The 13,115-nt window shown below is 40.2% G+C and overlaps 1 protein-coding gene across 1 annotated transcript in view; it reads right to left on the reverse strand.

Moving 5' to 3' along the window:
- The window catches only part of CCDC60 (coiled-coil domain containing 60), a 344,461-nt gene that overhangs the window by 174,946 nt on the left and 156,400 nt on the right, over positions 1-13,115 (reverse strand). The window lies entirely within an intron of this gene.

Raw genomic sequence — 13,115 nt, forward strand, 5'->3', positions numbered from 1 at the left:
GATCCATTCTAAATCACTGGGGAAAGACTACACACCCCAGCATGCTCTCTAACAGAGAGGGGAGTGGAGACAAGGAGGCTTCCTGGGAGCAAGCAGATCTCAGCCCAAGGCAGGGGAAGACAGATGTGACCAGAGGGGCTGCCAAAATCAATTGGGGCAACCATCCTACCACAGCTCCAGAGATCGGTGTGCTTATCCTACTGCAGCTCCAGGAGTTGGACGGTGACTGACATCCCACTATACAGGGACCTCCGGTGCATCTCCAGGCGTTCCTGAGGATGTGAGGCATTCCAGTTGCAAAGTAGTCAGTCGGTCCATCTTAGGAACCAGTCTGTCAGGACATCTTGTTTAATACCTTGGTTGCAGGATTGGTTAGCGGGCACTTGCCAACCAATGCTTTACCTATGCCTACACTTGTAGAAACATTTGCATCCTGCTGAGCAGTCATTATTATCTGTCTTGCTTGCCAGGATACTACTAGCATATTGCACATCACTTTGTCTGCCAGGATACCTTTAAAGCAGAGTTCCATCAAAAAGTGGAACTTCCGCTTCAAGTAGTCTTAACCCCCTGACATGCCACATTTGGCATGTCAATTTTGTGGGGAGGGAGCGGGTACCTAGTTTTGACAGGTACCCGCTCCCACTTCCGCTTGGAGCGGCGCAGCACCCCGAGCAAAAGTTCTCCTCTCCCTCTCCCTCCCTGCAATCTTCTGGGACATGTCAGAGGTCCCAGAAGATCCCAGAAGATTGCCGGCCAATCAAGACGCGCAGCGCAATTCACGCATGAGCAGTGCACACCCGGCTGTGAAGCCACAAGCTGTCACAGCCGGGTGCCCACACTAGTGATGCCGGTGCCGCCGAGACCAGAGGGAGAGGATCACATCACTGGACTGTGGGACAGGTGAGTGTGTGTTTATTAAAAGTCAGCAGCTACACTTTTTGTAGTTGCTGACTTTTAATAAACACAGAAAAGGCTTGAACACCGCTTTAAATACACTATGCTCCTCCTGCCAACCATGATATTAAGTGCAACAATGTCAGGCTAGCTGAAGATACTGGATATCTCCATTGTGAGAACCTTCCTGTTTCTCCTCCAGTTAGCAGTGATTTGGTGGTCATAAGTAATTTTCACTAAAGAGGGACTCTTTAACCCTAAAGTTGATGATTTAAATTGTTGCCTATTGCATCACGTGTTTACTGCCTGGGTCTGTGATTTTATGAGTTTAGGGAAACAGACTGAGCGTTATCAAGCCAGACCTGTTTCCCTTCATGCCTGAGCACATAGGCCATGCTAAAGTGTTCAAGGGTGTTATCTAAAAATTACGTGAAAATTCACTCCTAGCCCTGTGCTGTACTGTTATAAATCCAAGTTTGCCATTTTTGACTACTATTTGATTGTGGAAAGTCACTCAGTAAACAAACTTCCTGGTTCACTACGGTTGTGTCTGTTATTACTGTACTTGCACTTACACTGTTTGCTAGGTGTGCCAGAGGGGCAAGGACTGTTTTTGGGGTTGAGAGGCAGAGTAAAAAACCAAACATATTCAAGCGGCTCCTTCGGGGGTGGCGCTATATAAAGCTTTGCTGTTCTTTAATCTTCTTCCCCTACCTATCGCCTGCCTCCTAATTTTCAAAAAGTGCATGGCAGTAGACACAGTTCCTTTCTGCAGACATCCACCTCCTACAAGACCTTCTGACTGTCTTTGACAGAGCCCCTTTCAGGCTTCTGTGATGTCAATTGTAACTGCTATGTGGCTCATGCAACATTCATAGAGCTAGTTTTATCTGGATGAGTTACCATAGTGTAAGGGCTCTTTCACATAGGCGATCCGATCAGATCTGACTGTCAGTTTTTTAGCCGGATCTGATCGGATCCTCTATGCAGCTCTATGGGGCAGCGGATGTCAGCGGAGACACCTCCGCTGACACCCGCTGCCATCCGTATCCGATCCTGTCCGTGAAATCTGGACGGATGGAAACCATATTTTTCCATCTGTTCAGGGATCGGATCGGATGAGAGCGGACAGGCGGTCCGCTCTCATCCGATCCCCCATAGGGAGCAGCGGGGGCTGTGACACCTCCCTCTCCGCACTGCAAGCGGAGACAGAGCTGTCATCCCTTAGGGCTCTTTCACACGGTCTGCCTCCGTAGGCGGATCCGTGCTGCTCAGCGGGGATCGATCCGCCGATCCCCGCTGAGCCGGCGGATGACAGCTCCGTCTCCGTCCGCCTGTCCAATCCCTGAACGGATGGAAAAATAGGGTTTCCATCCGTCCGGATTTCACGAACAGGATCGGATACGGATGAAAGCGGGTGTCAGCGGAGGTGTCTCCGCTGACATCCGCTGCCCCATAGAGCTGCATGGAGGATCCGATCAGATCCGACTAAAAAACTGACAGGCGGATCTGATCGGATCGCCCGTGTGAAAGAGCCATAACACACACAATCTGGCTTACACAGTTCACATTTCTTTTTTTTTTCAAATATAACTTTATTAAACATGGAAAGCAATACAGTAGAACAGAGCAGTAGTTACATGTAAACCAAAATATATGTGAACATAATGAGTCCTACATAATGATCAGATACATTAGCAAAACTAGCGAAAAGAGAGAAAAAAAAAAAAGGCCCACAGTTTTGCGGTAAGTGAAGGCACAGAGTTGTCTATATGGCATTCTTTATGAAACTAGTCACGTGTGACTCCGCTCTTGAGCGTAGGAAAGTAAAAGTGCTGAACATCTCTCTCTGCCCACTGTACCTTCTCTTTTCAGAACACAGTTCACATTTCAACATAGTCCATGTGCATTAGCTTAGACAGGCAGGATATCTGCTAAATGTCAATTACCATTAAATGGGCATTACTGTGGTGATCTACTGGCTCCACCTAACTCCTTCCACAGGACAGCGCAAAACAAGATGAAAACCCCAAGTATAGGTATGTGACCTCTTATCCACTTAAAGACCGCCCCACATACATTTACTGCGGCAGGGCAGCCCTTAAGCGCAAAATCATGTACCTGTACGTACGCTGTGATTTGACACAGCGGGAGCCAATGAGTGGGTCTGGCGGCCACAATGGCCAACGGGACATGCTGATTGTTCATAGGAGAGACAGAACGGAGGAGGTTTGTAAACAAGACTGACCTCTGTTCTGTCACAGAGGGAGAGAGAGATCTTGTTTTCCTGCTGTAAGAATATTTAATAATAAATATCTTGCGCTCGTACTTATGTCAGAATATTTATACTGCTCTGAATATAGCAGTGTATTTATGGTTAATAAGCAAAGATCTGTGAAAAAGGAGAGTCTTCACCTATTGCCATAAATCAATGTCGTGAATTCTTTTTAATTGATTAATTTCTTTTTAAAAGCATATACCAATCTTAGTGAGTACAGTCTACAGTGTGGAATATATATAAAAATATTTATTCTCAAGACATGCAAACACAATATATGATCAAACCAGAAGTGACACATAAAAATAACTCTACATAAAATACTAACTTCAAATAATCAATGCAATGTGATGTTTAGCTCAATAATGAAAGTGAAACTAAAACAAAGTGAAACAAAAACAAAGTGAAAGTAAAACGAAAGCAAGATTATCATTTCTTCCCAGGTATAGTATAAGCCATAAATTAATGTTCTATATAAACAGACTACAATGGTCTGCGAATCACAGGGCCCAAAGTCATTCCACTGCAGAAGGAATGAGAATAAGCCATGCAAAACGGAAGACTTAAAATTGCAAATAATGCACTTAATCTGATATTAATAAAAATGTATAAAAACAAAAATCAGCTTTTTAGAGAAAAATATACCATGGCTTATACGGCTGGGATTGTAATCTCATTACCCTTAAATATGCAATATAAAACATATAAGGAAAGAATAAACAATTGTTGAATAAAATCAAATAATACAGCAAGGCATAATTACCACACTTAAGATGGTGTTACCAGAGTCCTAAGATGGATGCCAGTGAGGGAGGAGTTTCCTCCAAGTTTCAGATGAATGATGTGGATCAGGAAGTATGTCTGGATGAGTCTATTGAAAAATGTAATAGCGTGTGTGGTGTAAGTGTGAGGTGTGTTGTCAGTAGTGTCATGTGTCTCCTCTCTCTCATCTGGGTTGGTCTTTTATATGGTAAGAACAAAGAGCTATAAAAATTACCATAAGTAAAACCCAGAGGGATGAAACATTATCCCAATTGGTCGGGATATTCTATACCTAAACTAGTGAGGTCAGAGACACACCCCTTTTTATAATTAACCCCATACTTGGATAATAAAGTTAAATGATGATTTCTCTATATGTGAGATTAATCATATAACACAACATAAAACTTTGTTCAGACTCCCAGTACATACATAAATGTCCACCTGTATCTCCATCATTAACCTTGGCAAGTAATGCCATTTCAATAATTATATTATTTAACACAATATAATATTTTTATATTGGAATATCTCAAATTATCTCAAGACTGCACCTGGTATTTCGTCTCCAGAGGGCAGTATTGTACCGTTCATTAGATTTTGTATTTAATATAATTAAAACAATTTGTTATCTGATGACCTATTGACCTGTCGGCTAGTGAATAGCCATTACTTCTTTGGCCATGTCTTACACTGTCAATTAAGATGTCTGGCCTGTAGGATTTACAACACTTTGAGCACTTAGACTAGACTTCTCTGAAATGAGGTAACTAGTGACGAGATACACATGTCCCTACACTTATTAGAAAAAGAATTCTAAGTAAGATTGTTACTATGAGAATATAAACCCAAAATGTGATATAACATTCCTAAATATATATGTATATGCCTTACATAATATAATGATATAATTATGGCTAATATCTTCTCACATATGATAATGTATCTATAAAAACTTATATGGTTCATCTTTAAATGTCTGCTAGAATATACTGGGGTATTGTCCATTGTTATATACTTATAGACAGACTGAGATATCCCCCCTTAACATAGCGTCAGACTGACTGAGTCTTATCTGATAAATATGTCAAAAGAAATCTTATTTACGATTACATAGAAATACAAAGATCTCTGTTGAAACCATAGACCCTTTGTAAGCCTGTGAGAGACATTTTGTTTAACAAGTATATATGAACTTTGTTTCACCTTAAAAACAAGATGGACGCCATCCTGTTCAGAATCTCTTATATGCATAATATGAAATATACATGGCTTTTAAAATCATTTTTCTTTTTACCTATTATTTTAATCAACCCCCAATAACCCCGACATATCCCCCCCCTTTCTTCCCAGTAGACAAGTGAGCAACTTAGGCCTATCTGGAAAGAAAGCTTTTTAAGGAGTAGTAAAAGGAAAAAAAAATGTCTTGTTCTCTTTTTGTAAGAGAATAGTTCATATTGGGAATTGTTCATAACTTAAGTAAAGCGGTAAAAAAAAAATTTGAGGAAAAAAAATCAGTTCAAAATGTCAGTTCGTAGCGACTTTGCTGGTGTTAGCTATGTCACAAACTGTTCCTTATTAGTCTCTTTAAATTCTGATCTCCTGGTAAAGAAACTCAAATGTTCCTTGAAATCTGCATCTCCAGTTTGCAAAGTTTTAAGGGAGACAGAAATTAACTGCTGCAATGGCATTGGCAATTACCATTCAAAGCGCAGTAAAACAATGTTGGCAATCAGGAATCCGAGAAATCTGTTTGGACGTTCAACCTTGGATGTTGGTTGGATAATGAATGGTTTCAGCATGGCCTAGAGTGTCATACACTTAGACTGATGTTTTGCTCACATGTGCAATGCACCATTCTCACATCTCCTTCAACTGAAAACAGGAGGTAATGCGATTTCACTCAATGGATTTCCTCGGATCAAATGCACAAAGATCTGTTGAAACAAATCTTCCTCTCCGTCAACAAGAATCTGGGGCGTCTCGCAGCTTGATTCCTGAAGAGGGACCTGATGCAATGAGGGGTTCTGTCCAGAACTGGACTCTAAGGAGAGATGACCCATCCAATCGCTGTGTCTTTGGCAAACATCATCGTCTGTACCAATCAACGACCTGGCATGGAAGGTTAATCTCTTCCTATTGGATGAAACATACAGTATGAATATACATTCTTATCAATTGACATTTCAATGCGATGTTGGTACCCTAAGCTTTCTCAGAGTTCTCCTTTAGACCACCATGCGATCAGCCCTTTTATATGACACCAGGGAAGGTGAGACTATATATGCGACCTTTCCTAGGACGACTGACTTCTGGGGCTTATTAACATGGGGATGTATTTATCACCATGGATACTATGCATTGGACAATAATAAAATGATACAATATTTTGTTAAAATTTTACCTACTACTTGGGAGAAAAAAATATATATATATATATATATCTCCCCCTATGGGGCATCAATGCAATTTATTGTAGGCAATAAAACTACCTGGCATTGAGGATTCCTTCTTGGTTACCGTATACAACCTTTAACCTCTTGACTGCATTACGTCATTAGGGTTTGATCTTCCTTGGTATCACCGTCATTGGCGATTTTTCAAAAATGTGCCCGCTTTGAGTGACCTGTTTGAGTCAGAGGGATGAAGTGACCACTGAAAAATAGGAGGGTAGTTAGTATATAACAACCAAGATTCCCTGGCAGGAATTCAGGATCCTCAATGCTGTGACCTGGGAATAAAATGGTGTTAGAACCTCTGTTTCCTATGCCTCTATTCAGTGTATCCCTTTGATTCCTGCCACTTGGGTATTTAAGGATTTTGTGGCCTTTGACTGGCCATAGGATTGGTTCCTAAAGAGGAATTATTTTAATTCTGGGCTGCAGTGCCCTGAGTGAACCAAGTGATCAGCTGATCCAACTTGGCTTCTATTCTGCTGAAAACTTTAACAGAATTAAATTATTGGCTCCGCCTCCTGCGGCGCTTATATCTCTCGGGTTTAGACATATGGGACAGATCCCCATCAGAACCAGTTACTCGGTTCTGGCGTGAGGTCTGGGCCTAAATGGCTCTTGATTGTCCCGAGGATTTTGGGGAACCCTAAGCTGGGGCAAATCCCTATTTATTTGTGGGTGTCCCCCCCTTGTTGATGGGATGTCCGGTGTCCTCCTTAAGGTATCCGGTGTCCCCTTGGGGCCTAGGTGGCATATCTTGCTCCTTTGCCAAACGTATTACTTTTATGTACATGGGCAATGCCTCAAAGCACAGGGATTTAAATTCCGGGTGGTTGTACTCAGCTCCTTTATTGAAGGGTGTTAAGCACTTTTGAGTACAACAGAAAAATTCAATGGGGCTTTGGCGCTGTGTACATTTTAGATTGTAGATTACAGCTCTAGAAGCAGTAAAGTTTTTTGTATGGGCTGACTTTTAAATTACATCCTGCAGGCACAACACAGACAGTTGTTTTCATAGGCCTCAAGATGATCAATGTCTAAGACAATGTCTAAGGACCTTTTCTAAAAAAAAAAATCAGGACAGTACTCTTTTTAAAACTTTTTAAAATTCAGGAGGTGCATGGTGTCTTTTTAGGGGTGCTAGACTTTTTGCAGTGACCTGATATGACTCATACCTATTTATGCATGGCTGCCCAATTTCTGCCCTCCTATATTAGGAATATGGCTGGGGTAGGACATGGACTCTTTGCCTGATTCCCCCCCTTGTCTGGGTCATAACCAACAGACTGGGAATCATATCTGGGTCTATGAATAATTACTTCATATTTAAAATGCAGGACTAATAAAGCATTACCCTTTTGCATGGACACCATGACCTTATGGAACTCTCCTATATATTTACTTATGAGTTCCTGTCAAGACTTGAACTGTTACATTTTTATTTATTTTTTTTAATTTTTTTTAATTTTTCCACTGCTGGTTACTCAGCAACTTTTGCTAGAAAACATTTTTCCTTGCTTAAAACTTCCTAATTATTGCATTAATCATTTACATTTCACTTTCAAATGATTACTTTCATTACAGTTTACTTTTGATAAGACTTCTGCCACAGTTCTACTTTATTTTGCAGTTTCACGCTACATTCTCTTAACTTATGTGTCCCAATAGAGTTAACTTTCACCTGCTCAAGGAGGTTCCTAATCTCAATCTCTCATTTATTTGGAGTGGAGATTGGAACTTTACTAAACTCCTTTTTGCTGAGCCTTCTAGTGCAATTCCTCACAGAGATACAGTAAGATTAGCCATGACCAAAAAGTATGTGATCACACTTCCTGACGTCTTTTGGTGTTAGATAAGCTATTGGTGAGTTCATACATACAGGTTGTCCTCTACCCATGTCAGATGCCCTTTATTGGCCTGACTTCTGAGGATTTTGATATATGACTCTAACCAGCTTTACATATTCCACCATTTCAGACTCAGAGAGGTGTTTCCACACATTTATGTTCTGTGCCAAATCTACTGGAGTTTTTGCATTACCACTAGGGACTCACACCTTGCCAGAGTTGGCAGCATGAACATTACCTGCTGTAGACATGTTTAAGGCATTTCTATCACATTCATAATTAATAAAAAAAAAACCAAAAAAAAAATTTTTTTTTTAAAGTTATTGATTATGTCACCTGATCAATATTATGATTGGCATATGTAAGAAATCAATAATTATCTCGCTGGGGCCTCCATTATATGTAAGAATATTTAATAATAAATATCTTGCGCTCGTACTTATGTCAGAATATTTATACTGCTCTGAATATAGCAGTGTATTTATGGTTAATAAGCAAAGATCTGTGAAAAAGGAGAGTCTTCACCTATTGCCATAAATCAATGTCGTGAATTCTTTTTAATTGATTAATTTCTTTTTAAAAGCATATACCAATCTTAGTGAGTACAGTCTACAGTGTGGAATATATATAAAAATATTTATTCTCAAGACATGCAAACACAATATATGATCAAACCAGAAGTGACACATAAAAATAACTCTACATAAAATACTAACTTCAAATAATCAATGCAATGTGATGTTTAGCTCAATAATGAAAGTGAAACTAAAACAAAGTGAAACAAAAACAAAGTGAAAGTAAAACGAAAGCAAGATTATCATTTCTTCCCAGGTATAGTATAAGCCATAAATTAATGTTCTATATAAACAGACTACAATGGTCTGCGAATCACAGGGCCCAAAGTCATTCCACTGCAGAAGGAATGAGAATAAGCCATGCAAAACGGAAGACTTAAAATTGCAAATAATGCACTTAATCTGATATTAATAAAAATGTATAAAAACAAAAATCAGCTTTTTAGAGAAAAATATACCATGGCTTATACGGCTGGGATTGTAATCTCATTACCCTTAAATATGCAATATAAAACATATAAGGAAAGAATAAACAATTGTTGAATAAAATCAAATAATACAGCAAGGCATAATTACCACACTTAAGATGGTGTTACCAGAGTCCTAAGATGGATGCCAGTGAGGGAGGAGTTTCCTCCAAGTTTCAGATGAATGATGTGGATCAGGAAGTATGTCTGGATGAGTCTATTGAAAAATGTAATAGCGTGTGTGGTGTAAGTGTGAGGTGTGTTGTCAGTAGTGTCATGTGTCTCCTCTCTCTCATCTGGGTTGGTCTTTTATATGGTAAGAACAAAGAGCTATAAAAATTACCATAAGTAAAACCCAGAGGGATGAAACATTATCCCAATTGGTCGGGATATTCTATACCTAAACTAGTGAGGTCAGAGACACACCCCTTTTTATAATTAACCCCATACTTGGATAATAAAGTTAAATGATGATTTCTCTATATGTGAGATTAATCATATAACACAACATAAAACTTTGTTCAGACTCCCAGTACATACATAAATGTCCACCTGTATCTCCATCATTAACCTTGGCAAGTAATGCCATTTCAATAATTATATTATTTAACACAATATAATATTTTTATATTGGAATATCTCAAATTATCTCAAGACTGCACCTGGTATTTCGTCTCCAGAGGGCAGTATTGTACCGTTCATTAGATTTTGTATTTAATATAATTAAAACAATTTGTTATCTGATGACCTATTGACCTGTCGGCTAGTGAATAGCCATTACTTCTTTGGCCATGTCTTACACTGTCAATTAAGATGTCTGGCCTGTAGGATTTACAACACTTTGAGCACTTAGACTAGACTTCTCTGAAATGAGGTAACTAGTGACGAGATACACATGTCCCTACACTTATTAGAAAAAGAATTCTAAGTAAGATTGTTACTATGAGAATATAAACCCAAAATGTGATATAACATTCCTAAATATATATGTATATGCCTTACATAATATAATGATATAATTATGGCTAATATCTTCTCACATATGATAATGTATCTATAAAAACTTATATGGTTCATCTTTAAATGTCTGCTAGAATATACTGGGGTATTGTCCATTGTTATATACTTATAGACAGACTGAGATATCCCCCCTTAACATAGCGTCAGACTGACTGAGTCTTATCTGATAAATATGTCAAAAGAAATCTTATTTACGATTACATAGAAATACAAAGATCTCTGTTGAAACCATAGACCCTTTGTAAGCCTGTGAGAGACATTTTGTTTAACAAGTATATATGAACTTTGTTTCACCTTAAAAACAAGATGGACGCCATCCTGTTCAGAATCTCTTATATGCATAATATGAAATATACATGGCTTTTAAAATCATTTTTCTTTTTACCTATTATTTTAATCAACCCCCAATAACCCCGACACTGCTAATTAGGAACACAGATCTCTCTCTTTCTCCAGTCCCTCTCCCACACAGTAGGAAAGCACACCCAGGGAATACAGTTAGCCCTTTGATTGCCTCTAATGTCCGTCGCAATGTCCCGCTAAAAATCGCTAACCACCGCCATTACTAGTAAAAACAATAATAAATATAAAGAGTCCATAAATCTATCCCATAGTTTGTAGATGCTATAACTTTTGCGCAAACCAATCAATATATGCTTTTTGGGATTTTTTTTTTTTTTACCAAAAATATATAGTAGAATACAAATTGGCCTAAATTGATGAAAAAATTTGATTTTTTTTCAATTTTTTTATTGGATGTGTTTTATAGCAGAAAGTAAAAAATATTGTTTTTTCTTTTCAAAATTGTCTGTCTTTTTTTATTTATAGCGCAAAAAAAATAAAAACCACAGAGGTGATCAAATACCTCCAACAAAAAGCTCTATTTGTGGTAGGACATCAATTTTATTTTGGTACAGCTTTGCACGACTGCGCAATTGTCAGTTAAAGCAACACAGTGCCGTATTACAAAAAATGGCCTGGTCAGGAAGGGGGTAAACCTTCCGGAGCTGAAGTGGTTATTTTCTATCCACCGCCTTATATAGTTCACCTATAGTTCATTTGTATTAGTTTAGATAGGCAGGATATCTGCTAAATGTCAGTTATTGTTAAATAGCCATTAGTGCAGTGAGCTATTAAGATAAAAAGCCTTCTGTGTGTAGCAGCCACACCAGCACCCCCTAATACTTACCTTAGCCCCCTCTCTATCCAGCGATGTCCACGGGTCCCTCGGCCACCTGGGACTCTCCCTCCTGATTGGCTGAGACATAGCAGCAGGGCCATTGGCCCCGCTCCTGTCAATCAAAATTAGTTGGCCAATCAGGAGAAAGAGAGGCAGGGCTAAACTGCAGCTCCTTGTCTGCATGGACACACAGAGCTGCAGCTTGGCTCAGGTGCCACCATAGCAAGCTTCCTGCTGTGGGGGCACTCGACAGGAGGGATGGGCCAGGAGCAGAGAAGAGGGACTCGGGAAGAGGAGGATCTTGGCTGCTCTGTGCAAAACCAACTGCACAGAGGAGGTGTATAATATGTTTGTTATTTAAATAAAAAAACACAAGACTTTACAATCACTTTAGGCTACATTCACACCTGAGCGTAGCGTTTTCGCGCGTTTTTACCGCGATTTTACAGCGATTTTTAACGCAATTTTTACAGCGATTTTTACCGCGATTTTTGTGCAGGCGTTTTTAGATTGAATAGAGACCAATGGAAAACGCCTGTAATCTGCCCAAAAAGAAGCTCATGTACTTTTTTGAGCGTTGGGCGTTTTGCTCACAGCGTCAAAACACTCAGATGTGAACAGGGGCCATTGAAATGAATAGGATTTGTCTTGTTGGGCGTTTTGAGAGCTGATCCTAGAGCAGAAAAACTTCCCAAAAACGCCCCAAAACGCCTACATGTGAACGGAGCCTTAAGAAGAGCTAAGAGGTGGTTTGAATAATATTTTGAGATGAGGCTGGTGATGTACAGTAGCTCGGGGCAAAGTTGTGGAATGTGGATGGCTTTATTTGTTGTTAGTATTTTGAATTGTATTCATTGGGTGTGCAAAAAACGAGCGGAGAGACAGGTGAAGGGTGATGGTGGACACTGAGCATTTGCTAGGGTAGATGAATTTGACAGTGGCATTCATGATAGACTGAAGGGGTGGGGGGTAGCCTATGTAAAGGTAGGCAAAAAAGAATGTAGTTGCAATAGCTTAGGCAAAAGATGACAAATGCATGAATTAGTAGCTTTGTGATGTCATTGATTAACCACTTTACCTCCGCTCACATGGAGGCTACTGCGGCAAAGTGCCGCGATCCCATCCAGCGACGTAGACCTACGTCGCTGGACTCCGCCCCTTGTGGGCGGCGCTCGCGCGCCGCCGGAGGCTCACTCCCGCTGTGTTCATTCACAGCGGGAGTCGGGCCAGGGGAGGAGCAGCGGCGATTGCCGCTGCTCTGCCCCGATCGTCGGGGATCGAGTCTGGAGATCCGCCCGCTGTGTGTAAACACAGCGGGCGGATCTCCATAGTGACAGGGACTGACAGATCGGAGTGTTCAGCATAGCTGGACATCCGATCTGTCCTTCTGTCACACAGTCACCTCCCCCCCCCCACACGTCAGTAAGCACCAGGCATACATTAACCCCTCCCTCTCCAATAAAATTAACCCCTTCCCTGCCAGTGTCATTTTTACAGTAACAGTGCATATATATAGCACTGATTACTGTAGAAATGTCACTGGTACCCCCAAAAGTGTCAAAAATGTCAGTCAAGGGTCCGATCTGTCCGCCGCAATGTCGCAGTCCCGCAAAAAAAATCGCAGATCACCGCCATT

The sequence above is a fragment of the Pelophylax lessonae genome, assembly GCF_965119305.1.
Source record: "Pelophylax lessonae genome assembly, chromosome: 1".
Classification (NCBI taxonomy): Eukaryota; Metazoa; Chordata; class Amphibia; order Anura; family Ranidae; genus Pelophylax; species Pelophylax lessonae.